Source organism: Myotis brandtii, unplaced genomic scaffold (assembly GCF_000412655.1).
Source record: "Myotis brandtii unplaced genomic scaffold, ASM41265v1 scaffold1037, whole genome shotgun sequence".
NCBI classification, from domain to species: Eukaryota; Metazoa; Chordata; class Mammalia; order Chiroptera; family Vespertilionidae; genus Myotis; species Myotis brandtii.
Window position 1 is genome coordinate 106857 of NW_005353483.1, and position 4814 is coordinate 111670.

Genomic DNA, 4814 nt, shown 5'->3' on the forward strand with positions numbered 1-4814 from the left:
AAGCAGTGTAGTACTACTAGATGAATAGAGCAACAACGAAGAATAGAGTGAGAATTAGAGCTAGATGCCTACTGGGCTTTCGCATAGGATAAAGGTAGCATCTCCAATCAGTGGAGTAAAGGTGGACTTTTTACTAAAACAGGGCTAGGGCAATCAGAGGGTCACATGCAAAAAGAGTTTGTAAATAAAATAATACTCATCAGAATACTGTAAATCAAATAAATCAAAGATTTAAACATGGGGGGAAACAGAAGAAACTTCAAAAATATAAGAAAATGTAGGTGAATTCCTTTGAAGTAAGGAAGAATTTTCTGTGATTCGAAGTCCATAGGTTATAAGAGAGAATAATGATGCACTCAGCTATATAACAAACAAAAACCTTCTAACTGGCAAAATAATAGTAATAATAAAGATACACCAAGAGCAAGTCAGAAGATAAGTGAAAAATTAGGAAAGATATTTATAATTCATATCTCAGGCAACGTAATCTCCCCACTACATATTTTTCACAGAATGGGTCTATAAATGTCCTTTAACACATGAAATGATTCTCAACCTCAGTCACAGAAAAGACAACTAACTGTAAGTCAGAACTGTATTGGGAAGCCATTTCTCACCCGTTAGATTGGCATCAATCCAAGACTGTGACAGCACACTGCTGGAGGGCAGTGGAGACTCCTGTGGAGGAAAATTTGACAGCAATCATCAACAATGCATTTGCCCTTCAACCTGGCAATCCCACTTCCAGGAATTTATCCTACTGATATAGCTGCATAAGGAAAACATAATTTGTACCAGTTTATTCATTGCAATGCTGTTTGTAATTACAATATTTCAAACAAACTTAATGTCCATTAACATTATCCTAATGCCCCTTAAGCCCACTAATATGGACTAGTTAGGATAAACTATGGCATAGCAACACAAATAGAATACTATGCAGATGTAAACAGTAAAAACTGTATGCTTTCTACATATTGATACAGAAACATCACCAGATGTGATATTGCCATATAGTAAGAAATATATATTTGGTCCCTGGTACCTGGCACAGAGCACTGAAAACCATTGTAATTTCCTAAAAAATAAGGGTGACGGGAGCATCTTTTGTTATATTATTTGGTTTTTGTCCCAGGTTCCTGACACAAGAGCTTCTAAGACCCTTGAAATCTCAGGAGTGATAAGAACGAATGTTTCTTTGTATGCTCATGAGTTGCCTTTAGTTGGGCTCAAAGATGGCTTGTGGATGTGGGCTAGTTTCCAGAGAAACCAGATCAAGGCAGAATCAGGTTTAATTTTCAACCTCATCCCTCAGACCTTCCAGCAGGGAAGAGGGGCTGGAGACTGAGTTAATCATCAGAGGCCAATGATTTAACCAGTTGTGCCTATGTGATAAAGCCTCCACATAAACACAGGGGTTTGAAGAACTTTAAGCTGGTGAATGTGTCCACCTACTGAGGGCATGGTATTACCCAAACTCCACAGGGACAGAGGCTGCGATGCTTGACCCTTCCAGACCGCTCCCTATGTACCTCTTCTTCTGCATGTCATTTGTATCCTTTATAATATTCTTTACAATAAATTAGTAATAAGTGAAGTGTTTCCCTGGGTTCTGTGAACCATAATGGCAAATTATTGAATCTGAGAAGGGCATTATGGGAACTCTATTTGTAGCCAAAATGAACAGAGGGGTGTTCTGGGAAACCTGGGACACCTCTACTTGTAGCTGGCATCTGAAATGGGGGCAGCCTTGCAGGACTGGGCCCTTAGCCTATGCAGTCTGCACTAGCTCTGGGTAGTGTACGTTCTCTAGGCCTTTTAGAAAACATGGAGGGTTTCCTTTGGCCACATACATGTGAATCCAGAAGAAAGGTGATATTGTGGACATCAGGGAATGGGCACTGCTCAAAAAGGAATGCCCCACAAGTGTTCCCATGGCAGTGGGCATTGTTGTGAACAAGCAAGTTAAGGGCAAGATTCTTGCCAAGAAAATTAATGTACATATTGAGCATATTAAGCACATTAAGAGCTGAGATAGCTTCCTGAAATGTGTAAAGGAAAATGATCAGAAAAAGAAGGAAGCCAAAGAGAAAGGTACCTGGGTTCAACGGAAGCATCAGCCTGCTCCACCAGAGAAGCACACTGTGTGAGAACCCATGGAAAGGAGCCTGAGCTGCTGGAACCCATTCCCTATGAATTCATGGCGTGATAAGCGGGGGAAAATACTTCTGTGCTGATAAAAATGTTTTCCTTAATTGAGTAGAAGTATGGCATCCCTTACCTCCAAAAAATAATTAAAGAAAACTTTGTGTCCTAAAAAGAAAAATAAATAAATAAAATAAAATAATATATTACAAAAATATGCCCGGCCAGCATGGTTCAGTGGTTGAGCATCAACCTATGAACCAGGAGGTCACAGTTCAATTCCGGTCATGGCACATGCCCCAGTTATAAGTTTGATCCCCGGTGGGGGAGATGCGGTTCAATGATTCTCTGTCATCAATGATGCTTCTGAATCTGCCTCTCCCTTTCTCTTTACATCAAAATAAAAAGCTTCTGCTCAGCAAAATAAACCGTCAACAAAACAACAAGAGAGCCCACTCCATGGGAGAACATATTTGCCAATGTTATCTCTGATAAGGGTTTAATCTCCAAAATTTACAGAGAACTCAGACAACTTAACAAAAGGAAGATAAACAATCCAATAAAAAAATGGAAAAGGGCCTAAATAGACACTTTTCAAAAGTGGACATACAGAAGGCCCAGAGACATATGAAAGCATGCTCAAAGTCACTAATCATCGGAGAGATGCAAATCAAAACAATAAGGTACCATCTCACACCTGTCAGGATGGTTATCATCAACAAACAAAAAGTGCTGGAGAGGATGTGGAGAAAAAGGAATCCTTGTGCACTGCTGGTGGGAATGCTGACTGGTGCAGCCACTGTGGAAAACACTATGTAGTTTCCTCAAAAAATTAAAATGGAACTCCCATTTGACCCAGTGATCCCACTTCTACAAATATATCCCAAGAAATCAGAAACACCAATCAGGAAGGATACTAGTATATGCACCCTTATGTTCATAGCAGTGCAATACACAATAGCTAAGATTTGGAAACAGCCTAAGTGCCCATCAGCAGATGAGTGAATTAAAAAAACATGGTACATCTACACAATGGAATAATACGCTGCTGTAAAAAAGAAAGAACTCTTACCATTTGCAACAGCATGGATCGACCTGGAGAGCATTATGCTAAGTGAAATAAGCCAGTTGGAGAAAGATAAATACCATATAATCTCACTCATTTGTGGAATATAATGAACAACATAAACTGATGAACAAAAATAGAGCTAGAGACATAGAAGCATCGAACAGACCATCCAACCTAAGAGGGAAAGTGGGGAGGGGGAGGGAGGGGGGTAGGAGATCAACCAAAGGATTTGTATGCACGCATATGAGCATAACCAATGGACACAGACAGAAGAGGGTGAGGGCATGTGCTGGGGGGTGGGAGTGGGGGAAAAAGTAGACTTATGTAATACTTTAAACAATAAAGAATTAAAAAATAAAAAAGAAATATAATATTAACACAGAATAAAATATGGAGACTGAAAAATAACCCATGCTTCTGTCTCTTCCCTTATTGCAACAAATGAAAATCACATCTTCAGGTAAACTTCTAACCAAGCCCCTCAAAACCTCTTTTTCCCACTGTAGGAGGGGTTATCACATGCCAGATAGATAGGAGTCCCTGCTTGTAGGATGGGCTTGTTCAAGGATCTTCAAGCACAGGACTGTGATCAAAGGAAGACTCCATATTTGAAGGGAAGTCGGGATATGGGAGTATTGGGTTTGCGCTTGCAATCCCTCACCCAAGAAAAGGAATCTAGGTTCTATTGGGCAGGAATGCTGAACAAAGCAGAACTCTACAGTCTGGTGGATTCAGTCTAATTGTTTACTGGTTATGTTTTTCTAAGAGAGGCAATATACCATGCTGCCCAAGACTGAGGTCCCCAAAGTCAGTTGGGCTTAAATTTCAGACTTAATTATAGGATGTGAACTTGGCTTAGTTACTCAGTATCTGTAAAGCTCAGTTTCCTCAACTGCAAAATAAAGGTGGTAACTGGTTAAATTATGCACATGCAGACACTTAGCACAATGCCTGCTACATAGTCAGGACTTAGTAAATAGTAACCATCAATATTATTTGGCCTGTGCTCCAGGGGGCCTGTTGTCCTCTATCTTGTCAGGTAAAATATCACGCAGAGGCAATGCAGTTTTGAAAGAAGGCTACTGAAAATTTCACGATCTCCCTGTCATTTCATTTTTCATGTCAACCTAGATTTAAATTGAAGAGAGTGAAGCCCTCATTTGCACAGTTCTGGGATTGAGATATGGTTTTTAGTGTGACAACTCTTTCAAAGAAACCTATTCTTTATGTTTCGGGCCTAGAAGGCTACTTCGTTAAGGAGGAGTAAGCCACTTACAGCAATTTAACCATGTGTGGGAGAAAATCTCAATGGAGGATAGACATCTTTGAACTCAGTTAAGCCTTTAAAAGCAGTTCAATCATTTGGCTTCAGAAAATCTTTTTTTTTTTAAGAAAAAGACTAAATATTTCAACTTTATTAATAACTGATCAAATCTCAAAACACATTCCAGTCAAGTTATCAATCATAAAAAAGTTTATCAAAGATCTATATATTTTTTATTTTTTATTGAATTTATCAGGGTGACATCCTATATAATAAAGAGCTAATATGCAAATGGTTGTCACACCCTTGCGCCCTTGTGCTGGGGCCGGGGACCTG